This window comes from Lipotes vexillifer, unplaced genomic scaffold, assembly GCF_000442215.2.
Source record: "Lipotes vexillifer unplaced genomic scaffold, Lipotes_vexillifer_v1.1 scaffold232, whole genome shotgun sequence".
NCBI lineage: Eukaryota > Metazoa > Chordata > Mammalia > Artiodactyla > Lipotidae > Lipotes > Lipotes vexillifer.
This window is the reverse complement of record NW_006793997.1, coordinates 3,830,979-3,858,229: the sequence shown is the minus strand read 5'-3', so window position 1 is coordinate 3,858,229 and position 27,251 is coordinate 3,830,979. Positions and strand designations below refer to the sequence as shown.

At 40.9% G+C, this 27,251-nt stretch overlaps 1 protein-coding gene and 1 non-coding gene across 2 annotated transcripts in view; both read right to left on the bottom strand.

Annotated features, from left to right (window-relative positions):
- The window catches only part of PARN (poly(A)-specific ribonuclease), a 166,509-nt gene that overhangs the window by 63,938 nt on the left and 75,320 nt on the right, over positions 1–27,251 (bottom strand). The window lies entirely within an intron of this gene.
- TRNAK-UUU (transfer RNA lysine (anticodon UUU)) lies at positions 3,003–3,074 on the bottom strand. The gene has a single exon. It is a non-coding gene; the product is annotated as a tRNA-Lys (tRNA).

Sequence of the window (27,251 nt, the reverse complement as noted above, 5' to 3'; positions counted from 1 at the left end):
CTAGTAAGGAGTCACAGAAATTCCATATAAACTGCCCATATAGACAACTCCGTCTATGGTTCTCGTTAACCCTTCTCTGCCATGCTACCAATCTGGAACCTCTCAGGGTTCTCATGATGGCACCATGATGCTACCTATGAAAAGAGCCCTCTTCCTAGTCCTGCCTTGTTCTCTTCCCCGCTCCCCACCCCTGCAATCCATCTAGAGATGCAGAACCTCCTGAAATCTACATCAAACGTGACTCGCCTCTTCAGTGTCTCCAGGACACCCCGCATGTGATCTGTTACCACCAAAAAGGTGAGGAAAAAAGTGCCAACACAACCTCCTTTAACACTCAGGCCAGCCTCCTTGGTGCCTGCGTGGAGCCTCACTGGCACTGTGTCCAGCCTCTATGGAGAGAGAATCGATTCATAACAAAAGCAATGAAATCTGCTCTTCAGACCACAGGTTGCCTTGGGACAATGCAAGGTATTTGTATAACCGGCAATGTCTGACCTCAGAAAAGTATACAGAAAGAACCACACGCTTCTCCAATGAGGAAATAAAGAATGACGAAGTTTGCCTTATTTTCCACATCAGTTTTACTCTTTGCCTTTGCTGACACTATGTGCCCAACAACTAATTTATTTCACTGGTGGGTTCTGTCTGTAGACCACACAGTAAAACCCTACAGATCACCAAACAGGCCAAAGGGGCAGCACAAAACTGAGTAAGAATTACTTTGGTTTTTAAAGTCCCATCCCATCTTGGCTTTTAACACATTCATTCTACACTTGTATATTTTTCTCCTTTTAAGTCACCAAACCATTTCCCTAAGGGCTTCAGGAGTTTAGGAAGACTAATCCACCTCTTTATTTTCTTCATCCTTAAGTCTGTCTCCCTGTTATGGGAGGTGGTCGCTGCCATCATCAGTCGTCAGACCTACAGGCAGCATTCGGGTCTGACACAAGCATGTTAAGCTGCCAAAAGCAGCTGAAGCAGCTCAGTGTCAAGCACATACATGCACAGGAGAGTGCGGGATGGAAAGATAGGAGAGAGAGGGACGAAGAGAGGGATGGGGAGAGGAAGGGGGAGGGGAGAGCATGCCTGCCTAAGAGGCGGCCAGAGAGTGAGCTTCTCCCATTTGGTGAGGAAGTGCTTTTAGAAGATGGCAACTCCCCAAATTCAGAGAAGTAACAAGTTTTTCACCACTCCTGAACATTTAAAGAACCTGTGAGATATTGTGCCAGCAGGAGAATAAGGCAGATTTTCTTTTTTAATTGATACTGGCATTGGTCAGCTTTCCTGTCTGAAGTTGTCAAGATCTCTACATTGTTCTGAACAGTCATTTTGTTTTCTAGATCTTTTTGTGTGTTTGGACATCCAATGGAAAATCGACTGGTTAGGAAAAAAGAGTCAAGTGTTACATTTTAAAACACTTATATGAAAAAAGAAACTGAATACGGTGGCAAGTGTTGTTATACTGCTACACTTTAAAGCAGCGGTCCCCAACATTTCTGGCACCAGGGGCTGGTTTCGTGGAAGACAATTTTTCCACAGACGGGGATGGGGTGGGGGGTATGGTTCAGGCAGTGATGCGAGCGATGGGGAGCCATGGGGAGCGGTGGAGAGCCATGGGGAGCCATGGGGAGCAGCAGATGAAGCTTGGCTCACTTGCCCACCGCTCACCTCCTGCTGTGCCACCCGGTTCCTAACAGGCCAAGGACCGGGGACCTGGGGACCCCTGCTTTAAAGAATTTTGGAGTATTTTATAACATTACATCTTAAAATTCCCAATGGCTCAAGAGCTTCTGACAACATCAAAATGCTTAACACAAATTAGGAAATTGAAAAACAACTTTTGAAAGTCATGTATCGGTAGAGCAGAACACAGAATGCTTTCTGATTGATAATGGAGAGTTCAGGGATTTTAAAGTACTCTCTACTTTTATTTTTCCCTAGAAAAATATTATCACCCTTTAAATGATAACTCTGCAGTCCCACGTCTAATGCCTCTAACATAAGTCTCATTTTAAAGCATGTAAACTTAAGTTTAATGAATGAATTTACTTATCCTGCCTTTGCATAGCATTATGCTATGATTTCAATGAAGAAAAAATATGAGTATCTGACAGCAACTTGCATGGGACAGAGCTGCAAAGCTCCACAAACCACATTTCTGCAGGGCACTCACAGATAGACTGGTCCCGCACCAGGTTAGGGCAGCAGTTAGAGGCCTTCACCAACAGGAAATGCACAAGCCACGCTTCCTTCTAAGGCTACAACTGGATCCTTCTGTCAAAACCAAATCAGCAGCACAGAGGTGCATGGCTATATACAACACACTCAGTGAAACAGTCCACGGGTCTGACTCACAAATGAAACAATTTTGACTAATGTAAAAAAAGAACATGTTTTCAGTAACCAATCCCCCTCAGGACTTGATTTGGGAGGCAAACTGTCCAGCTTCTACCTTTAAATGATAGACAAATGACAACAGAGGAGAGAGTGAATGTTAAGATACAGGCAGAGGTGTGAAAAATAAAGGAGAAAGTCGGCTTGCAGAGCCAAGTTTATCTACTCCGCCCTGAGTAGTCAGCCAAGAGCTGATAGAAGGCTTTTTCCTAAAGTAGGTAGAAAAAAATCCCCACCAGCTGGGGGTTGCCAGGCAACCTGCCACATTTTACTAAAGCAGGAGCAGTGAGAATCCCCAGAGGGCAGCTGGAATGCTGCGTAATGCCTTCTCCCAAGATCCAGGCACACACTTGCCCCACAAGCCCACCCTGGGGCGGACGCACACATGGGGAACAGCTATCTGAGTGCAGCCTGAAAGTCACGGACATGGTGCAAAACTCACTCCAATCTCGGCCCGTTCTTCTCCTGCTCAGGCCAGAGCGCAGCCGGGATCCACTGCTGTCGCCAAAAAAAGCACAGGCAGACCCTGTAACTTGGTTCTCTGCAAGTCTGGACTAAATGCCGTTGGGTTTTTTTTTGGCTGCACTGTGTGGCTTGCAGGATCTTAGTTCCCTGACCAGGGATTGAACCCAGGCCACGGCAGTAAAAGTGCCGAGTCCTATCCACTGGACTGCCAGGGAACTCCCTGCTGGGATTATTTAAATTAAAAAAAAATTTCTTTTTGAGCAATTCGTGATTTAAAAGATTTTAATACAACTGTAGGAGCAGAAAGGCCCAATGGAATGAGTGTACACTCTGGGGTTGGAAAGTCCTACCACTGGGCTCCCACTTCACCTCTCTGGGCAACTGTTGCCTTGTCCTTGAGCTGAGGTGCTGTCCACAGGTCATTTCAGGGAAAGCACCTAGCACGGTGGAGTTGCAACAGCATGTGTGCAACAGTGTGTCTGTGTGGAGAAGACAGGCAGGGAGGCTAAAGGTGAAAACCACATTTAGTCAAAGTTACCCTTGAAAATTCCCTTTGGAGGGCTGTTTTTCCCTCCAGTGTCAGAGCAATCCGCTGATTCTCCTCTCGCACACCAGGCTTGCATGTGAGGACCAGGTTACTGAAGACACACGTGGGTGAGCACACTTAATTTCTAATCGGCAGGGGTCACCTGACAGACGGAACTTGAGAATGGATATTCTCATGGGAAAAGCAGGATCCCTAGCTCCCATTTCATCACCGACTCACTCACTTTCACTGAGTGGACTGACAAGCAAAACCAGTCTCACTACCGAGAAAATAATTTCCCCAATGAGTACATTTGAATTCATGCAAGTTTAAAAATTTTATGATGCTTCTCTAGTTGCAACCGAGTGAATACATAATCCAGGACTTTGTGCCCATCCTCTGAGTGCACAGACCCCAGCTAGTCCTTCTAGATAGGAACATGTTCCAGTCACTTTATGTCACCACTGATATTTCTCCCAGAGAGTATCTAACAGCTATTTCTCTCTGTTTCGCAGCAGCCTGGGGCTTGCAATGATTACATGCCACTGAATAACCGTGGCTTGACGTCCCAGAGCACGGATTTTACTGGAGAGCAGGGAGGAAAAGTTAAATAATTAATCTGGTCATTTAAAACATTTTAATATTAAAATAAAATGGATGTATTATAGAGTGGAATTTTTCAAATTTGCGAGGATGGTTTAAATAAAACACGAGACTGCAGAGAAATGCCAACTCGCGCTCCCCCCTGTGCTCCCCTCCTCTCTCCCCAGTGCACTGCCCCCCCAGGTGCCCTTGAGCATCCTGTCCGCTCCCCTTTGGTGTTAGGGGTACTTTGTGGAGTTTAAGAATAGCCTCCTCGCACAGAGGCCCTTTGTAATAAATATTAACTGAATGAACGACCCATTCTTTCTGGTGTAGTGAGAGCACCAAAAGGGGAAAGAAACCCTTGACTCCTCTTCTTGGCAGCCAGGTGGTAAATGTCATGTTCACGAGTGGTTTACACAAGACAACTCATACTCTCAATGCGCACACAACACTCACGGACCTGTTAGTTCTTCGTGAATAGGAGCAGTCCTGGAAAGAGCTGACCGGTGTGAGAAAAGGGTAGTGCAGTTATCTATTTTCTCCTGCGAAGGTGACAGAAATGGATGTATCACGTATGAGCAAGGAAAGACGAGGGCAGCCTCAGCTGAGAGGGTGTGCTCTCACAGTTCAAATCAATCTGTCTGAAAGGGGTGATAATACCCCTCTTTCTCTGCATACCTGTGGTCGTAATGGGAAGGTGGGAATCCTGTCCTGTAAGCTCACAGCCTGACCCTCATTCACCTGACAAGTATTTCTTGGCCAGAGTGAAGTGGTCACCTTGCGTCCGTCAGCTCATCTACCAAATGATCTGGACCAGGGACTGGGTGAGCTTCGAGCAGCAGAGGCCACCTGCCCCTAGAGCTGCAGTTACCACCTCCTGAGACTACATCCCATGTGGTACCCCTGTAGGCTCTGCTACCATCACTGTCTAGAGAAAACGGCAATCTGTTGAACGACTTGCCCGAAGTCCTGCAACTAGTATAAGGAGAGGAGCTGGCATGCAGACCCGAGGCATCTTGGTCACCCTACCAACCAGGAAGAATAATGTCAAGGAAGTGACCAGGCACTCGCCACCTGGTCTGCTAGCTGTTCTCCGAAGCAGGGAACACAGGCAATGGTGTTGGTCCTTTCCATGTGCCATCTTCAGCAGACAGGTCCACTGACTGTCAGTGGGTGTTTTGTCTGAATGAGAGGGGCGCACCCTTTGACCTAGCATTCCTCTTTTAGGAAACCAGTCTATGAAAACAATCTGAAATGAGGACTAATTTTTAATGCACAAAAATGTTTAAGGATAAAAACCATATACATATATAAAACCACAAGCATAAACCTCCAAAATGTTCAACAGTAGGGGAACAGCTAAACAATTGCACTATTCAAATTCATCAAAAATTACACTTTTCAGGGGGATAAGAACCAAGCAATAAATAATCAATAAATTCTCTCACTAGTTATTTGGACAAAAGTAACCTGAATGCCTACCTCACAGGCTACATCATTGATTCATTCAACAAATATTTGCTGATTACCTACTGTGTGTCAGGTACTACTTTAGGCACTGAAAATACATTGAGAATAAAAATCTTCGCCCTCCTGGAGGGTGGTTATATGGGTGTGCTCACTTTGAGGTAATTCATTGAGTGGTATACTAATGACGCGTCCACTTTTCTATATGTATGTTAAACCTACATTTAAAAGTTAAAAAAAGCCTGGTATCATGGAGTTTATATTCCAGTGGTAGAGTGCAGACACTAAACAAAAAAGTAAAATACATTGTGTATATATAGTGCTATGGAGAAAGAGAAAAGCGGGGACTGCTGAGATGGGAGTTGCAATTTTAAATAAAGTGGTCAGGGAAAGCCTTACTGATAGGATTGCCAAATAAAAATAAAGGACACCAAGTTAAAGTTGAATTTCAGATAAGCAACAAATCATTTTTTAGTATAAGTACATTCCATACAATATTTGGGCCATGCTTAGTTTAGGCAAAATCTGGCAACCCTACTTACTGATAAGATGGCATTTGAGCAAACCTCATTCCTAATGGATTTAATACCTAATGCTTCTAAGTAGGACACCAAAGGCAAAAACTATAAAAGAATAAATTGATAGTTGTTTCTATGATAATATGTAAAGCTTTGGGGTAGCAAAATAGACTATATTAAAACGTATACAACAAACCGGGACAAATATTTGCAAAATACATAACCCAGCATTAGTCTCTCTAAGCTTCAATTTCTTCTGTAAAATGAAGGGAGAAGATGGTACCTGCATTTCATAAAATCATTATGAAGATTTCAGAGCAGTGTCTAGTAGCTAATAACTAATGGCTTACTAAATGTTAGAAATGAATAATCATCATAATAAAAGTATACTCACAAATCAATAAGAAAAGCACACAACACACAAATTAAGAACCAATTAAACTTCTCAAAGTAATTCTAGTGTGCACTTTGCAGAACATAAACTAAAATCTGAATGGCATCCTTGCACAAGTATTACCCATAGGACACTTGTTAATACAAAGCAGGAGAGCTACAATGGAGATTTCTGAGGCCACCATTTAACAAAATTATCAAACAAAACATCAGTAATAATGGAACAAATAGACAGTGTGTGTCCCTCAGTGTGACATGCTAAGAGGACATCGCCTACGTAGCCCTCCTGTCAGACATGTGTAATCCCAGGAGACAGACAAACCCGAATCGAAGGACACCACAAAACAACACCTGGTCTGAACTCTTCAGAAAGTGTTAATGTTATAAAAAACAAAAACAGGCTGGGAAACTGTTCTAGATTAAAGGAGATTAAAGAGCTATGATGACTCTACTAACTTCGAAGATGAAGGAAGGGGACCAGGAGCCAAAGAATGGGGGTGGCCTCAAGAAGGTGGAGAAAAAGCAAAAAAACGGATTCCCCCCTCAAGCCTCCAGAAGGAACACAGCTTTGCTGACACCTTGATCTTAGCCAAGTGAAACCAATTTTGGACTTTTGCCCTCCAAATGTAAGACACTCCAACTAAACTGTAAAATAATCAGTTTGTGTTGTTTTAAGCTACCAAGTTTTTGGTAATTTGTCACAGCAGCAGTGGAAAACTAATACCAGTGTTTGTTTTTGTTTTTTACAACCTGTAGAAGTTAAATTGTAGAAAATTGAGAGAAATACAACCGCTTCCTGACCCTAGTTATGCAAATGATTTCTGTTCACAGGACTGTAAAAATACATTGTCTAGTGTGTTAAATTCTCATTTGAATTGCTTTTAACATCTTATTAGTTTTTTCATTAATTAATGAGTTGAATAAAATCTTTGACACTTGTTTAAAAAAAGAGAATTATGATGACTAAATGCAGTACGTGATTTTGACCTGATCTTGGATCAAAAAATAAAATAAAAAACTGTAAGAGACAGTGTTGACACATTTGGAGAAATTTTATTATGGCCTAAACATTAGATCATATCAATATCATAAATTTACTTTAATAAAAATAATAATAATACATATATACATACTTGTATATGTATATATTATGGATGCATGTGTGTGTGTATATGTACAGAGTGAGGGGGAGATAAAGCAAATGTAACAAATGCTGCCGTCTTACCTATAGTGTTATAAGTTTAAAAGTTTTCAAAGTAAAAAGAGAAAATACCAAAAATAAAATGAAAAGAACTGCTGATAAGAACAGTTTTAAAAAGATAAATACCTAACACTGTATGGATTATTAACTGATATAACCTTTATACAGGGCAACCTGACAATATATGAGTAATTTTAAACTGCTTTTTTTAAACCAATTCTCTGGCTCTATCATGTTATAGACAGAGGCCAAGTGAAATTCCAGAGATTTTATAATTTTGTATTTGCAGTTCCTCCTTTCACACAAAATTCTTCTGCCCAAAGAGGTTTAAGAGTGTTGTTAAAATTAAACAATGCATTAAAAATGAAAACTCACTTAAAAATTCTATAATAAGAATATTATTGAGTAAATTATGGTATATCAACTTGATGGCTTATTTAATGCAACCTGTTAAAATTTTTTCATAGAGTTTGTAGGGGAGCAAAACTTGCCACCCCAAAATGTGTCTATTTAGCATGAAGATTATTTTAAGCTGATTGTTTTTAAGAAACAGAACCCTTAGGAAGTCTTTGTTTTTAACCCCTTCTCTTCCTTTAACTGCCTAAAAGAATTTGGATAAAGGGCCTGATCTAGGAAGAGCACTACCGCCAGAGATGTCTGCAAAGATATGGGCAAAGTGAGGTTGGGGGAACTCAGCAGGGCCTGGAGACCACAGTCCTGTCTGTGTCCCATTGTCTCTGCAGGGCCCAGCAAACGTTTGCTTACCAAACACTTATTTTCCCATCTCCATGTGAACTGCCTTCCTCACCCCTTTCTCCTCCTCTCAGAAGGCATATAAGCCTCAACTGCCTAACTTATCCTAAGGTCTCAGGTTTCTTACGGAGCCTCTAGTATGTACGCAATTAAGTTTGTTTTTCTCCTGCTAATCTGTCTCGTGTCAATTTAATTCTTAGACCAGCCGGAAGGACCTAGAAAGGGTAGAGGGAAACTGTTTCCTTCCCCAACAAGCTTAAATAACTTGAGAAAACTTCTCAACAACTATTATTAAAAATAGAAAAAATTAAAGCATGCACAATTATACCCACATAAAATAAAGAGGCAAAATACTAAAAAAAAAAAAACCAACAGAATGTTATGATGATTATTTCTAGGTGATTTTAATTCATTTGTGTGTATGTTTCCCTCCCATTTTCTGTAATGAACATGTATTCATTTAACTTTTTAAAATACTTTTTAAAAATAAGACAAAAAATTTGGCATTCTTAGACTTGCAAGAGTGGAATATTTTTGTTACTGTAGTTACCCGATTAGACATCTGAAAGCTGAGTGCAGGGAACACAGGCTCATAGTCCCACAGTGCTGTGTCCTCTGTAATAACTAAAAGAGAGCCCTATTCAAAAAGAAAACTTTTTAACTGACCGTGGGATAGCAAAGCTTTTGATAATTACAGAGGAAGGTTATGAGCTATGAATATTTTTACATACTATTATTTTTTTTAACATCTTTATTGAAGTATAATTGCTTTACAATGGTGTTAGTTTCTCCTTTATAACAAAGTGAATCAGCTATACATATACATATATCCCCATATCTCCACCCTCTTGCGTCTCCCTCCCACCCTCCCTATCCCACCCCTCTAGGTGGTCACAAAGCACTGAGCTGATCTCCTTGTGCTGACACATACTATTATTAATATGCTGAAAATGTTATACTCAAAAGGCTTGATTCGATGCCAGCAAAGACCAAATAAATTTTCTTTGAGACAGAGCAGTCTCAATATTTTATTTAATTAATTTGGTGTTTGGCTATAGCTCAACCTCAAAAATCCTAATCTAGGCTGAACCAAAACTCCACAATTCATTTCATTTTTAACTATAGGCTTAAGAGAACAGAGTTATCACACACTAAACGAAAATCTCGATACCATTTCTGAATGCAGGCAAGTCAACATCTTAAGCTGACAACTTTCAACGTTCGATAGAATTTAAAAATTATTCTTGAAAGTGTTCTGAGAATAATAAAATTATTCCGAGAATCCAGAAGGTAAAATTTTTAAAAGGCAAAATCTCCAAAGATGGGCTTCCCTGGTGGCGCAGTGGTTGAGAGTCCGCCTGCCGATGCAGGGGATGCGGGTTCGTGCCCCGGTCTGGGAAGATCCCACATGCCGCGGAGAGGCTGGGCCCGTGAGCCATGGCTGCTGAGCCTGCGCGTCCGGAGCCTGTGCTCCGCAACGGGAGAGGCCACAACAGTGAGAGGCCCGCATACCGCAAAAAAAAAAAAAAAAAAAAAAGAAACTCCAAAGAATCAGCTAAATTATAAATAAATAAAATTATTCTGAAATAATTAAGTAAGATTATTCTGAGAAATAAAATAATCCACTTAGAAGACTTAACCTACCTGGAATGACCTCTCAAGACAGCCATCTCCATTGAGAAAGGAACCTCTCCTACAAGGCTACAATCTGCCAAAGAGATGTAAACAACGTATCGATCTGCGTATTCGACCTTACTGATCAGCCCCTAATGTGGCTTCCAGACAAGATCCCCACTGCATGGATGGGCACTCCAACTTCTAGCCTGCATCTTAGAATACTCATTCAGCTGGCCCTGCTCCCTCACAGAAAGCTCAAACAGTGCACTTAAGAGTTACTGAATTGAGCATGGAGAGAAGGGGAAGAGCGAGCTTAATTCAATAAATATGACTTTCTGCATGATTGTTTAGTAATTTTTTCTTTGGCTATAAGTAAACAGATTATTTTAAAATGTTGTCACAAATGACAAAACTGTAATTACCAATACATTTTAAAAAAATTTTATTGAAGTATAGTTGATTTACAATGCTTTGTTAATTTCTGCTGTACAGCAAAGTGATTCAGTTATACACAGATATACATTCTCTTTCACATTCTTTTCCATTATGGTTTATCACAGGATACTGAATATAGTTCCCTGTGCTATACAGTAGGACCTTGTTGTTTATTCATCCAATATATAACAGTTTGCAACTGTTAATCCCAAACTCCCAGTCTTTCCTTCCCACCACCCCCCCGCACCCCGGCCCTGGCAACCGAGTCTGTTCTCTATGTCTATGAGTTTGTTTCTGTTTCGTAGCTATGTTCATTTGTGTCGCATTTTAGATTCCATATATAAGTGATATCATGATATTTGTCTTTCTCTTTCTGACTTACTTCGCTTAGCATAATAATCTCTAGATCCATCCATGTTACTGTAAATGGCATTATTTCATTCTTTTTTATGGCTAATATTCCACTGTATATATGTACCACATCTTTATCTATTCACCTATTGATGGCCATTTAGGTTGTTTCCATGTCTTGGTCACTATAAATAGTGCTGCTATGAACACAGGAGTGCATGTATCTTTTCGGATTATAGTTTTGTTTGGGTATATGCCCAGGAGTGGGATTGCTGGACCATATGGCAACTCTATTTTTAGTTTTTTGAGGAACCTCCATACTGTTTTCCATTCCAATATGTTTTCTTATGAAGAGATATTTGGGGGATCAAAATTTTAAACACTATACCCCATCCATCACTTAAGAGAGCTATCAAATGTATAACAAATAATAAAGATAAACTTATATCATCATCATCATTATTGTTTAAAACCCACAAATATGAAGCTCAAATACTTGGTCAAATATCACCAACATCTAAGAGTATGTGAAAAGCGTTTTTATATGTAATATTAGGGCAAAATGTATTAAATCACAGAGATTTTTATAGCTGGAGGAAAAAAAAAAGCCTACAGAAGCAACTGTTTCAGGTAGAATCCTGCTGCATAGGAATAAGTGCATTTCCCAACCCTTGGGGGAGGGTGTAAATATTTTTCTATTCTTGAAGGAATAAACATTTTGGCATCGTATTTCTTTAGTAAAGAAGGAAGAATATGGTTAAATGTCCTTGTTACTTCTAGTCCCTAAGAAATGGGTTTCACAGCTCACCAGAGTTGAGATATACAACTTATCATGCTAACATATTCCTAACAGTTTTCTTTCAGAGAAGAGTTTAAATCCTCACCCAGAGCCAACAGACAAACAAAAACACCCCAACAAAACAATGACAAAAACAAATGGTGGAAACATTCCTCTTCAGAAACGATTCCCAGACACCCAGCAATTAAATTTAACCTGCTCAGCGTTGCTGCAGGCTTCTCAAGCATCTCTGCAGCTGAAGTCTCTACGCACAGGGGAGAACACACTGCAGAGGGTTGAAAGAATGTGTTCATTTGTGAGGAAAAGGAAAAGGTCAGGGCCATTTCCAAAGTATGGGGTAATGAATTTCATCAAACAAATTTCAACAAAGGCTACAGGAAAACCAAGTGAAACAACATATCCTCCTAAAGCTGTAAACTGCCATCCAGGGTAGCTTTTTAAATCAATACGTATGCAATAGCCAACTTAACCAGTACTGTATTTTTCTAACATTTTCACAAATTCTTGAAAAAAATGAAGGCTGGGAAAATGATCTACTTAGAGATAATTAAGTGCCTGTATAGAACCACAAATTATGTAGGTTTTATAAAAATTCACTTTTTTAAAGCACAAAAAGAAAGATTAATCTGTATGATATGAAGATGATCAAGGCCTTAAAGAGAAAGGAAACAGCTGCTTAATCAAAATGACAAATAAGGAAACCCAAACCTTGAGCTGGACTTAGTTTTTTAATTTGTCATTCTGCTTTTCCAAAGACCATACCAGGTCACTGCGTTTTAAACCCAGGTCTTCACTGACAACCACAGAAGCACACAGCAGCAGACTACCTAGCTACCACCAGCCTGGCACATGGTGTTTTGACTTGCTATGCAGACAATGCTTATCTTCTAGCCAAGCTTGCTCTTCTGCTGTGCTAAACCAGGAGGAAGGAGAGACAGAAGAAATCTATACAGAGAGCAGAAAATGTAGAAAAGAATTGAACCACAGAGGGGGGAAGAAATTCACCAATGTCAAAAGTTCTGAATGCCACCCAATCACGGGGTTGCTCAATAAAGGTAGTTTCTGGAGGGAATTCTCTGGTAGTCCAGTGGTTAGGACTCTGCACTTCCACTGCAGGGGGGCCGGGTTCAACCCCTGGTTGGGGAACTGAGATCCCGCAAGCCGCTCGGTGTGGCCAAGGGAAAAAAAAAAAAAAAAAAAGGGCAGTTTTTGGATCATTTTCCCTTCTTATGAGTCCCAAGAACACACAAAAATCAGATGACAAGTTCTTAACTCTTTTATTATCTCCAATCTATACAAGTATTTCCTGTCAATTATACATTAGTCTTCCCTTATTTAAAAAAATAAAACAAAATTAAAAATTCACTGCTAGCTCAAAAACTAAAAGCACACAGCTTGCTTATCTCCATGAGTTGACACAGGATGATAAGTCCAAGGTTCCATTATCTGTTAAAGGTCAAGGATGAAACAGCTTGGCCTGTTCTAGGGACACAGCCTAGGCTTGCTGACTCGCTACAGATGTATGAGCAAAGGACTATTTCAGCTTCGTTTTCCACAGGAGGAAATCTAGGCTCAGCAAAGTTGGGATAAGTAACTGGCCAACACCGGTTAAGCGCGTTAAGAACCAGGCCCCGGAAATCAAAGTGAGGCCATGGCACACCAAACAGGCCTGCTCTTTGCACTCTGCCTTACAGTCTCTGATATCTCTTTTTATCCATATGCTTCTACAAAACTTTACCTTTCCAGGTGAAACTAACAATAAAAGCAGTCATCTTGTTCATTTTAAAGAGTTTTTTTTCTTTCTTTTTTTTTCTTATAACTAAAATAAATGCTTCTCTTCCAGGACCACCTAAAACATACTTTCAAAACTTCAGCAAATATACTATTAAAAATAAAAATATTACAGAACTGTAGCTTTGTTAATAAATAATACAAATATGGGCTATTTATTATATATATTCATTTTATCTGGTCTCTCAAAATCGCTATGAGGGAGCCATTCGTAGGCCATGACAAATGGGTCCCATCATTAATCATTCTAATTCCCTGCTGGATATCCTGTAAAATCCTGTATATACCATATATACTGTGATACACCACACTGTCTTGAGTTATGACCCAATCTATGTGGCTGTGACTGGTACTACTGTTTACACAGCTCACTAAGAACAAAATCTGTAACTTGGCCTAAGGCCCTGCTTGATGGGGCCCTGTCCAGCTGCCCAGCTGCCCGGTCACCTCTTCCTCACTCCCTCACAGCGCTGGCCTTGCTCCCTCTTGCTGATAAGCCTTGGAAAAAGGTGCTGCGTCTGCCTAGACTACTCCCCACCACAAAGCTCCTACTCACTAGTCCTTCACTTGTTAGCTCAAAACTCTTTCTCAGGGAAGCCTCCCCTAGACTAGCTCTGTTTCTCCTGCTCTGTCCTCTCATCTAGCACTTTCCACACTTTATTAAACTAATTTCTGCCTCTCCCACTAGACTCCAAACTCCACGGGGGTGGGGTATGTGTTGCTCACCCCCTGCATCCTCAGCACCCAGGATATATGCACTAATTTGAGAGCCTTGTGTGTGTCAGGAACCGTTCTAGGCACTGGGGATCTATCATGGACCTCTGATTCTAATAAGGGGAAACAGACATGAGGAAGTGTACAAACTAAATGAAAAATCAAACAACCACAGTGATTTGGAGAACAGTAAGGCAAGAAGTAGGGGGAGGTGTGGAAGAGTTACTTTCAAATGGAGTGGTAAGGCAAAGAAATGTGGGGCAATGATGTGACAGAGGTGAGGTGAGGAAGTGTGAATCACTAAATACCTGGGGAAAGATCATTCCAAGTGGGGAAGCAGCTTGTGAAAAGGCCTGCAGCAGGAGTATGCCTGGAATGAGCAGGCATATAGTGGGCACTTGATAATGATGTTTTGTATAAATGAGACAGCACAGAAAAGCTACATAAGATCAAGCTGTTAATTATCACAGATGCCAAGGGGAAGCTAAGTTTTCATCATATAACTTCTCTGTTGGTAATAAAACACCATGTGGTCCACAGAACAAACGCAGAAAAGCATCTTTACAAACTCCCCAAATCAACACTTACCTGTTCCTTACTGTCTCTTCAAACCAAACTTGCCTTTGTTATTGTGTTGGTCAAATTCTAAAATATATACTTGCTCCTGTCTCTCACAGCTCAGCCATAAGCAACTCATACAAAACTTGAACCTAAGTACTTGGAGATGTTAACTTCCTTTTTAAACCAATGTCCCCAGTACAAACATGAACTGGCTTTAACCCATCTCAGGTAGCAAATTCTATGGTATGTTTCATTGCCGTTAAATCACTAGAACTGACAAGTGAACTCAAATACATATACATGAAAATATTTTATTGCTAACATAATGTTTCTCCAGAGGTTTTAATAGTTTAAAAAAAAAAACAGTCAAAATGAGTAACAGAAAAGGATTGTGCTCAAATCCCATAGGAAGTTATTGAAAAAGAAGCAAAAAAAGTATCCCTATGGCCAACGAAAGCATGCCAGAAAGACATGCCTACAAAGGGGATGAAAGCTGTGCCTAATATTTTGAAATGAACTGTAAAAATTTAAGAGAATGATATAATATATGAGAACAGAATCAGAACTAGAAATACTCAGAAATGAGGGGACGGTACTCAAGAAAACATGAGAACTCAAGAAAGAATACGATATGAAAGAAATCATTTTATAAATGCAGACTAAATTAGAAAGAATACAAGAATGAATAGATGCAACATGCCTTAAGAGACAGAGACGATGAAAAAGAGGAAAAATTTTAAACCAAAAAGAAACGAAGAGGTTAAAAATGATTAGAAACTAAGTGACAGAAGACAAGCAAAGAAGATTCAAACAGATACAATAGCAGTTCTCATGGACAAAAACAAAAGCAATGAATAGAACAATACTGAAAGTTAAAATTCATGACAAGGCTTCCCTGCTGGCACAGTGGTTAAGAAGCCACCTGCCAATGCAGGGGACGTGGGTTCGAGCCCTGGTCTGGGAAGATCCCACATGCTGTGGAGCAACTAAGCCCGTGAGCCACAACTACTGAGCCTGCACTCTAGAGCACGCGAGCCACAACTACGGAGCCCATTAGCCACAGCTACCGAGCCCACGTGCCTAGAGCCCATGCTCCTCAACAAGAAAAGCCACAGCAAGGAAAAGCCCATGCACTGCAACAAAGAGTAGCCCCTGCTCGCCACAACTAGAGAAAGCCTGTGTGCAGGCAGCAACGAAGACCCAACACAGCCAAGAATATAAATAAATAAATAAATTTATAAAAATAAATAAGTAAAGGGGCTTCCCTGGTGGTACAATGGTTGGGAGTCCGCCTGTTGATGTAGGAGATGCAGGTTCATGGCCCGGTCCAGGAGGATGCCACATACCGCAGACTGGCTGGGCCTGTGAGCCATGGCCACTGAGGCTGCGTGTCCGGAGCCTGTGCTCCGCAACGGGAGAGGCCACAAGTGAGAAGCCCGCAAACCGCAAAAAATAAATAAATAAATAAGTAAGTAAGTAACATAAATTTCATGACATGACAACTTTGCTAAAGTAACCAAAAAAACAAAGAAACAAAAAACAACAAAAGAGGCAATACTGCACACTGAAAGGACACACCACATACCTGGGAAAACTGATTCAAAATAACCAGTCTGAAGACGTATCCTAGTAAAGCTAGTAGACTTTAAAACAAAAAATCTTTGGGGCATCCATTCGAAAAGAGCAAGTCATTTAGAAGGGAAAAAAGTCAGACTGCCTTTGAGAGAAGCACTTCAAGCCAGAAGAAAATGGAATGTCATATGTAAAATACTCAAAGAGGGCTTCCCTGGTGGCACAGTGGTTAAGAATTCACCTGCCAATGCAGATTGAGCACTGGTCTGGGAAGATCCCACATGCTGCGGAGCAACTAAGCCCGTGTGCCACAACTACTGAGCCTGTGTGCCACAAGTACTGAGTCCACGTGCTACAACTACTGAAGCCCGCACGCCTAGAGCCCGTGCTCTAGAGAAGCCACCGCAATGAGAAGCCTGCACACCACAACAAAGAGTAGCCCCCGCTCACCGCAACTAGAGAAAGCCCGCATGCAGCAAAGAAGACCCAATGCAGCCAAAAAAATAAATACATAAATTTATTTATGTATTTATTAAAAAAAAAAGAAAAAAAGAATTCCAGAAGCATTCTTCCCATGACTTCCTAAAACATGTACTAGAGAAAAAGCTTCAGACAACCAAACTGGCTGAAGAAACATCATTATAAGTACTGATAGTGAGCATTAAATATATATTTACCTGTAAGACTGATAGTGCATATGGCTGATGGCTCTGACAATGTAGATATTAAAAGAGAAAACATAAGAATAAGGGAGGCATACAAGAAGAGTAGAATGTGCTGCCTTCTTTATAGTTAGTAATGGCGAGTAAAAGGGTATTTCCTCAAATCAGAGGCAGAAGAGAGGGAAGGCAAGGAAAATAAGAGATTATTAGCTAATTTCAATATTGCTCATATTGGCAGGGAACCAATAAATAATGAATAAAAATAGACAAGATTAAAATATTATATGTTAGTTGTGGCAGACTTCAAAATGGCCAAAAATTCTTCCTTCTTTTTATGTACACCTTTTGCAGGGTGACTTTTCTGCTCTTCCCATCAAGAGGTGCAGTGAGTTTACTGCTCCCCTTGAATCTCGGATTGACATGGGACCTGCTTTGGCCAAAGGTGTTTTAACAAGCACAATGCAAACAGAGGGAACTTATGGACAGTGAAAAGGGGCATGGCTAAGGTATTACATAATGGCATTAGAATATGGTAGCCCTAAAAAAAAAAAAAAGAATATGGTAGCCCTCAGGACAAAAATGTTAAGTTGCTCTTAAAAAAAAAAAACCCACAAAAACAATAAGCAAAACTTGAAAAAACATACTAAAGGGGAGAGATAATAAATAAAACAGACATACAGAGAAAAACTATCCATATAAAAGACTTTTATACCTACATATATACTATAAAACAATGACAGAACCAAGGCCAAGCATTATAAGTTATATGAATAAATTTAAATGGGCTTAAACTCACCTATTAAAAGAAAAAAATTGATTGGCTAGCAAAGCAAAATCCAACTCTGTGCTGTATTATTGTGGTACTACTGTGATGTTATCTCCCAGATATCTTGGGAAATTAAAAAAGCAAAGTTGAAAAAAAAAGTAAATATAGATTACAATTTATCTAAGAAATAAAGAATATAAATATGTCTACTTACCTGTTTATATTAAGAAAAACAAACAATGGAAGGATAAAACACACACTTTTAAAAATAGTTACTTATAAGGGGAGGGAGAGAACAGGGTAGAGGAGACTGGGATAAAAACTAGACTTTTCTGAATATAGTATATCTTGTTTTTTAAATTTGAGTTTGGAACCATGACAATATTTTAAATAATTACAAAATAATTGTATTTTGTAATTGTATTAAAAGAGATCCCTAAGAACTAAAAAGAAAACAAATGAGCCTAAATGTATCCAGCTTGGGGCATAAACTCACAGAGAGGGAACTAATCCAAAAGGCTTTAAAACAGCTATCAAACTGTACATCCCTCAAGGGCAACAGCCCAAGCCAAACAAAACTGCAAAAGTCTGAACTGTTCTCTATCACATTGGTGGTGATTGCACTGGTTGGTTATTCTGAGACTGCTGGGTATATACCATGAGATAAAACAGATGAATAATTATATGATACTCTATTGCCACCCTTCCCAGTATCACTGGGAACCAGGATTCTTGGTATGGGAGAAAGAAGATATATGTAAGACCAAATTAAGTAAAAAACTTTAGTTCTGATGTTGAGTCAGAAATGCCAGTTTGAACTCATGATGTATTTTTATCTGAAAGAAAGGAAGATGTTTTTCTTAGCTCTGTCTATTGTAAAGGCTCAAAAACAATGACCAACTCAGCACAGTGAGCACTCTGGCACCCTGATTGTGGTCTTGAAATACCATTTTCCATGAAAAGTATCCAGAGCTCCTTAGAGGAGTGGTGACTCCAGGCATGGGGCAGAGCATGTACCAGATGAACCTGGAACATCTCGTCTGTCACAGGGCAGGTCAAAAGGACTTGGCCAACCTCAAGAGGCTCTCACTTGCACAGCTGGGAGAACTGGATCATTAGTAAGGGTTAAAACTGCACCTGGGTGAATTGCATTGTAGGTGTTTATGTGCCATTACGTCCATGAGTTCACAGTGATAGCAAACCAAAATAGCTAACCGACTGGTCACAATTGGACAATTCTAGTAAGTCAACTCACTTTTTAAAAGAGCAAAAAATGAAAGGAAAGAATCAAACACATATTCTGCTTTTCCTATACCAATTGTAAACCACATATAGCAGATAAGTGAGAGTTCCTCTTTATGAATGTATTCCAACAAATAAAGGAAACAGGAATGCCAGAATTACAGTATCACCTTATTGCAACCTCTAATGAAATAATGGATCTAGGTTAATCATTAACAGCTGTCACATAACAAAACGAGAGATCCCCGACACCATGGGCTTCCCGATGGACAAACACAATGACACCTATGAAGCGGTCTTGCATCCTGACCAAATCAAATCTTATTTGGATCAAGCCTCTAGATTTAATAAGTAGTTTACAGGAAACAGGAGGACAGAAGAATATATAAGACAACACAAGGGGATACAATCAGTAAAATCAAAGCTGCAAGAAACTGTACAGGACAAATGACCCTGTTTCTTCAACAAATGAGAGAAAGAGAGCTACAGAATAAGAGACAGACATTTCAACAATCACAGTGTGTGGCCCTTATGTGGATCTTGACTCAAAAGGAAAAGGAAAAACTCACGACACTTGTGAGATAATTAGAAATTTTAACAGTAAGTGAATATTTGACGATGTTAAAGATTTATTTTTTTTAAAGCAATAATAGCATTGTGGCTGTGTTTTTTTAAAAAAAGAATCTGTCTTTGAGAGATACACTGAAATAAGAACCAGTGAATATGACATGGTGTCTAGAATATGCTTCAAAATAGAACAAAAAGGGAGAGAGTAGGTATTGGTGGACATGAAATAGGACTGGCTATAATAGTGGCTGAAAGGGGAGGGGGTGAGTACACAGAAGGATTCATTATATTCTTCCATCTTTCCTGTGTATCTTTAACAGTTTTCCTCAATAAAAAATTCAACCAAACCAAGAACTGGACCGCAGGAGCCTCTCACCTCCCCACACCCCTCAGAGAGCCAACGTGAGTTTACCATGGCCCGAGACTCACCATTGTATTCCCCTGTCTGGTGACTATGCCACAATGGGTTACCCTCTGGTTTCCTAGCCTGGCTGCCCAAATGGCTTAATGAAGGTAAAAGATTTAACACAAATTCATTTCCACTTCCGTTGCTTTTCCAGCTCTCTCAAGCTGCTATAACAACACACTTTGACAAACCTAAATATCCCCTTTTCTTTTTCATATGGAAAGCAAAGTAAAATAGAACATTTGACATGCCATAGACCAAATTCCTCTATTTTTTTCCCCAAACTCCTAATTTATCTCCTCCCCTTCTTCCCGTCCCCCCCCACCCCCACTATCCCCTTTGGTAACCATAAATCTTTCTATGTCTATAAGTCTACCTCTGTTTTGTAAATAAGTTCATTTATATAATTTTTTTTAGATTCTACATGTAAGTGATACCATATTGATATCACTTATATGTCAAATTCCTCTAATTTTTTTTTTTTCTGGGATAATTAAGATGAGGTCTAAGCATAAGCTAAGACATTTCGACCAGAATTTGGCCCCTTTGGAACTTTCACTCTCATGGAGAGAAGGAGTTCAAACAATAAACAGAGCAAAGATATCCCCAAACTCAAGATTTTGTGGCTGTTCTCTGAAAGCAAACCAGGGTTGCCAAAAAATTCGATGACCCACAGGTCCCACCCCCCCGCCCCCAATCCTCCAGCTTGGCAAACATCTGACACGTGGTATAATCTGGACAGAGTCACGCATCAGTAAATGAACACAAGGAACCACACCAATCAGTTCACACCAACAGAGAAATGTGGCTGTTTTCTATTTGGAATATGTGTTAAATAATACAAAAGAGCTAAGTCTGAGGTAAAAGTAGTCCCCCTGGTAAAGACAAGAAAGGCCTAACACCAACATTACAGAAAGATCTTCAGCCACACACGGGTCGGGGAGGGTGCCAAGCTGGTGCAGAAACACAGAGCCTCCTCCCACTAGAACTGCAGGGAGAACTCCAGAAAGGAAACCAAGACTTTTTTTCTCTTTTTTTTAATGTACAGCTGAGCTTAAAGGGAAGAAAAAGAAATCCTCAGGTGTCAGAAATGAGCGAGAATGAGCAAGAACTTGAAGCCAGGGGTTAAGAGCAAGAGCGGTCTGGGGCAGCCCCAGGGAGGATGAGACCTGGGCACAGGCCCCAACAGCAAGAAGCCAGAGACTCAGACACGGTTTCAGGCCTGTGTGGGGCAAGAACAGGACTGAGGGCCCTGCACAGAGCTGGGCACATAAAAAAGACTCACCAACTGGCCTGGAGATGTGGCAACCAAGTCTGTCCCTGCCTAAGGCTGTGGGTGGGAAGAGAAAAGTCTGTAAGAGAAATCACACCTCAAGCCTGCTCCACTAGGGGGTGTTAAGAACAAAGAAGCAAGCATGGTGAATAGCAAAGATAACTTGACCAAATTCACCATCTAAAAGACAGAGATTCTCTGATTGAAGAAAAGTAAGTGTGCACCTATTTGTTATTCACAAAAGACACATCTAAAGTGACACAGAAAGGCTGAAAGTAAGAGGCTAGAAAAGATATGAAGCAAATACTAACCAAAAGGGGAAAATTTGGGTGTAATTAAGTTATATCAGACAAAATTGAGTTCAGGGCAACAACAACAACAAACCACTAATTAGAACAATAAATGCCCCAAACCCAAAACCGACAGAATTATAAGCCAGCAATTTCAAAACCACAGTAGGAGCTAAAAAAAAAAACCCCAAAATCCCAATTATAAACTTATAGATCAAGCAAAGGAAAATAATGAGTAAATAAAAGATTAGAATCACATATTTAACAAGCTTGATCTGGACGTATGGAACCCTATACTTCAAGATTGGAAAACTGTACTCTCCTTTCAAACACACTTGGAATATTTATAAAAACTGACCAGGTCACAGAGCAAGACTCAACAAATATCATGGACTATCTTAACCACATTCTCTAACGTGAAGTCATAAAACCAGAAACTCTATGGTGGGGACTGGGGTGCAAAGAAAAATAATCTCCACTTGCTGCCCCTTTCCTCTGAGCACAGAGAATCTACCCTCCCACTTAACCCAAACTTAATACTGTATGTGTGTAGAGAGTGAGCTGGCTTAGGAAAAGCTATACATTTCTGGAGAATATGGAATGATTATGCCACTTAATATCAAAGACAGAGTAGTAGCTAACTGCGTGGCCAAACAGAACCTGCTTGACACTGTATGCCTCCTGGGAGTGATGCAAGGATTAAGGAGATAAAGGACTAAGTCATTCAGGGGAGCCCAGATACAACACAGTAGTTGATTCTAACCTATGAGCTTTAGTTAAGTTCTCTGTTTTTTAGCCTAAGAAATTGAAAACATTTCATGAGCTGTTGTTTTCCCAAGGCAACTACCTAGTTATGAATTCTGTTTGGGTTTGTTTTTCCTCATCAGTAAGTAAGCTCTCAAAGAAGAGCTGGGGCCTGAGGGCAAACCAGTATATTATCATACCCTTGGTCCACCCCTAGCAGTTTAGATAATCAAGATTCATTACCAGGTACACTTTCCTGTCCAAACATGAATTATGAAGAAAGATCTTGACTCCTAGGGGCAGCTGTTTGCTGCTGCTACTAAACTGCAGCATTAGGAGTATTTGATTTATCAAGGTAAGAAGACAAAGATCAAGCTCCAACATAATCACTTTTCAAAATACTTGCAAGCATTTAAAAGGGAAGGGAAGGGGACTCCCCTGGTGGTGCAGTGGTTAAGAATCCGCCTGCCAATGCGGGAGACATGGGTTCAAGCCCTGGTCTGGGAAGATACCACATGCGGCAGAGAAACTAAGCCTGTGTGCCACAACTAATGAGCCTGTGAGCCACAACTACTGAAGCCCGCACACCTACAGCCCACGCTCCACAAGAGAAGCCACCGCAATGAGAAGCCCACACACCACAAGAGAGTAGCCCCTGCCCCCTGGGGGAAAGCCCGCATGCAGCAACGAAGACCCAACACAGCCAAAAATAAATTAATTAATTAATTCATTTTTTAAAAGTCATTAAAAAAAAAAGAGGGAAGGGAAGGACTAGACTAGGAGGGATAAAGCTCCCTTTACTCGAATTAGAAATCCAACGAAAATTTAGAGGAAAGTCTTTAAATGTACTTAAAATACTTTACTGAAAACATTTTATCTCCACTTAAAAATATAATTTTCCAAACAGTATTCCATTAAAGTGTTTCTGTAGCAATACGAGTTCTCTAAGGAGTTAACATTAACAAAATATAGCCATCGGTGCCATTCAGATCCTGCCCCGTGGTTTTTATGTGTATCTTTCCTCATTCAGATGCATTAAATCTTTGTACCACCAGATATCATAGTAGAATTTTATACATATACATAAAAACTGAAACTCTTATTTGTACATCAAAACGAATCTCTCCTTTAAATATAACCCAACACAGTACAAGTACAGGTAATGGGGAGGAAGGAAGAGCCTTCCTACATTAATTCTCAGTAATTTCATGAGAAAGAAGAGGATAATTTAAACAACAACAGAGTTTTAAAAACAGTCTATGCTAGATATTTTCCAGAACAAATACTACTACTACTCCTTAAAAATATATATGCGTACACATGGTGGTCTCAAATGAAGTATTTCCTTGTTTCTGCTTGACTGAAGTTATCCAGAATACTTAATCTCACTACAGAATTTCAGTTGAAAGACTTCTCAGAAAAACATGCAGATGAAGTTCCCCTGCCACTCTTACTAAATGTGACCCTCTACAGATGAGGAAGTAAAGGCACCAATGGATAAAGGCTGTTCTCTGCCAAGAAATGAAACAGACGACTCCCGCCCATCTGAAAGATAAGGATGTGTCTGCAAAGTGCAGGAAGCCATGTCTGAAGTTGTCCAAGACCTGTCAGTTTCAGTACTTAATACTGACACAGCCCCGTCAACACAGCGGTCACAGAAGGGGATAAGCCCTCTGGGCCAGCAAGGCATCGCTCTCAGCCTGACGTAGGGCGCACACCCACCCACATGAAAATCAGAGTGGCCATGTCTGTGCAACAAGCTCCCAGGCAGGTACGTGAAGGTAGCGATGTGCCAGCCATGCAATCTGCTAGGGCACCACCTGTCCACCACATCCACTGCCGCCTGTCTTCACTGTCACCCAGCCATGAAGGTGTCCCCATACCAAATGACTGGTCAGAGCTGCTCAGTGAATCCAGGGATCTGATTAGCCTAACAGATCTAAAAGTGACACTTTCCTTAACTGTGGGCTCCACTTGGGAAAGACTGGACTATGTGTTACGTGTACAGAGGTGAAAAGAAAGACTGCGTAATGGGACAGCAAGTGCCCTTCAACCAAGTCTGCCGCACGTTGCTTTCTCCAAGTACCTGCCAAAGGCATTAAGTGAATCTTCCACAGCTTTTTACTCTTCTCCCATCCCAGGCCCCTTCTCTTCTAAAGGGACCAATATGCAAGTTAAATTCTGCTGAAATGAAGAGGCTGCCAAGGTGAACCACACATCCTGGGTTTTCTCAAACCTCACCACACAACAGAAAAGGTAAGATGGAAATCTACGAGAGGATTCATCTGCAGAAATATGGTATCAAGAAAAAGAAGAAATAAAGACAAATCACCTTCAACGAAAGTCAAATTCAACAGCTGTAGGAATTATAGGCACAGATGTTCAACATACAACCAAATTTAACCACCCTCGATCCTTTACAAGTGTAATAACAAATACCCAAAGTCACGATAAACTGAGGAGACAGCCCCTGGTTCTCATCTCACCAAATGAAGCTCCTTGGTCTCCATCCACCTAATTATCCAGCACTTGGAGAAGCCCACCGCCCCTGTGCCAGTTACTGCCCGGGCTGCCCGCTAGGCCAGGCAAGGCTGGGCGCCCTGCAGCAGCCCATTTCTGCAGCAGTGTTCCTATCGGGCAGGAGCCAGGACTCTCTCGCAGCTCTCCCTGAAAAACAAATAACAAGCAGGCAGCCCAGAATCCTTTTGCCTAAGAGCACTGGGTGGAACACTGCAGAGGAGACATGAAGGCAGAGAGGAACAGTCTCAGTATTCGCACTCCTTACGATGCTTTATCAAGTATCCTCCAACATTGAACCACTGCTCCCCAGGGGAGACTAGAGCTAGGTTCCTGCGAGCCTTCGGCCACAGCACTTTCTTAAACCAATCAACACACACTCTTGTTTTACGGGTACTTCTGTTTAAAGATACCTTATTTAACATACATTGCTGACTCACTACTACTGAACTCAGCAACAACGGACTGTAACTCATGCCTGAATGCGGCTTCTCTAACGCATTTTCTCCGTGAGGCACATCAGTCTTCTCATGCTGGGGAACAGAGACAGCACTTTGGCCCCATGACTAGGGGGAGGGGGCATTTCAAATGGCAAAAATAGCCAACAGAAAGCACAAAAATGTGAAAAAAGTGGCAATAAATAGACTGTGAAAAGGACCCTTGTTTACAGTACGAGCTGCAATGAGAAGCATCGCCTTGTTCAACCTCAACTGGGGACCGCGTGCGTTGGGAGACTCACATTTCCACCACTCTGCGCATGTCCAGGAATGACCACAAAAGCTCCGTGAGTGCTGATTTTGAGGTTACGAAAAAATTTTAACGAGTAGGTGAATTCACAAACACAGAATCTGTGCGTAATGAGGACTGACTGTACTTTTAAGACCATGTCCAAACCAGCCTCCCAAACTGACTCGGAATAAATCCGTAGCTCGACCTTACAGTAAATCTTACAAACTTCTGTGTCTGTGGAGTCCTGGTATTATATGCAAACCTACTCTAAAGCTGACCTCTGTAACAGAAAGAGGCTCCAGGAACTAGTGAAGTGGGGACCCCGAGTAGACTCCGAGGGAGACCCCTAACTGCAACTGATAAACGATGAATTAGAACAGCAACGCAGGAAGCCACGGGAAAGCAAAGGACAGATAACTAAAAATCATTTTGGCAGCACTTTTGGCCTTGTGTTGAAAAGGTGCAGGTGGGAGAAGACTTTAACTGGAGGGCACTTCTATCTGAGGGACACATCATGCTACGAGGTTTACACCACAGTTTCCACGATGCGGCAATACACACTTTTTATAAAATCAATTCGGTAATGCTATTTTAATGTCTGGATTTCTGAATGGGGATGGGATAGGGCAAGAAGTGCACATTAAATAAGCAGCTAGTGCCAGGCATTGTGTGAGAACATTACCTTTATTAACTCCATCAATTCTTCCCAGCCCTGAAAAGTGCATTTTCTCATCTTGATTTTACAGTTGAAGGCTCAGAGAAGTTAAGTCAAGCACCCAAGATCACACACCCAATTTTACTCCAAGTCCATCATACCATCCGGGCTTCTTCCAAACGGCTAAAATAAGTTGAGACGTTGCTTGGGTAATTCAATTAATTGAGTATCCAGTGAAACACTGAATTGAGCACAGTATTTCTGGTAAACTTTAATTCATGAGTTTTCCTCTAGGTACTCAGATCTTTTACAAAAAGAAAAGAGGAAAAAATATTTTCTCTCTATTCATAAATCTTCAAACCAAATCATGGAAGACTACACACAGATCAAATAGCAAATAACAGAGGTCTTCATCCTGACTCCTACAAGAGTGTCACTTTACCCTGAGTGCAAAGGTGGCCCTGAGCAAGCACCTAACGGAGACCCTCGTGGTAGGTTTCTCCAGGCTCCAGACTCTGAAGGTTTTTGATCCCGCAAATGTTGCCTAACTGCTGCTGTACTGCATGAGGTTTACACTGTGGAAAGGGCATGCTCCAAGTGTCCACATTACTTAGCATGAATAAGCATTTTAGGTGACAAGTTTTACTAGAAGAGGGAAAGGTGGATTCGTTGCCAGCACGACAGCACCATCTTCTGGTCAGTGAAATGGAATGAAGACAGAGAACGTCACACCTGGACTTAAAAAAAGCTCTTCAACAGTTTAGTAACACAGAAGAGGGGCAAGCTAGAAAATTTAGTGTCTGCAAAATCCAAATAATGTCGGTAGTAAACAAACAGCCTCACAAACCAACTACAGAACAGAAAAAACTTTAACTTTAGGTCATTACTGGTTGCCATTCTACTTCTGGAAACAGTGCAGCCACGGCCAGCCTCTCAGTTCTCCCACACTGCAGAACCCATCATCCTTATGAAAGAAATTCCTTATCATGTTATCACTCACACTCACACCCACACACCTCTGGGTGCACCAAAAGGCTCTCTGCAGCTCACACACAAAGTTGAAATTTCATGAGGCAGCGATCAAGGCCCTCAGAATCACATCCTTTCCAACCATATGTCCCACTAGTACCAGTTGGCAGTTAGGGAGCATCATCCTCTCTTATGCGTTCTAACAACTTGTTGGAAAGATGGAGGAACTGATGACAACATAGCATCATCTTTATGCTCCCCCAAAGCATAAGACCCCTTAGTAGATTGT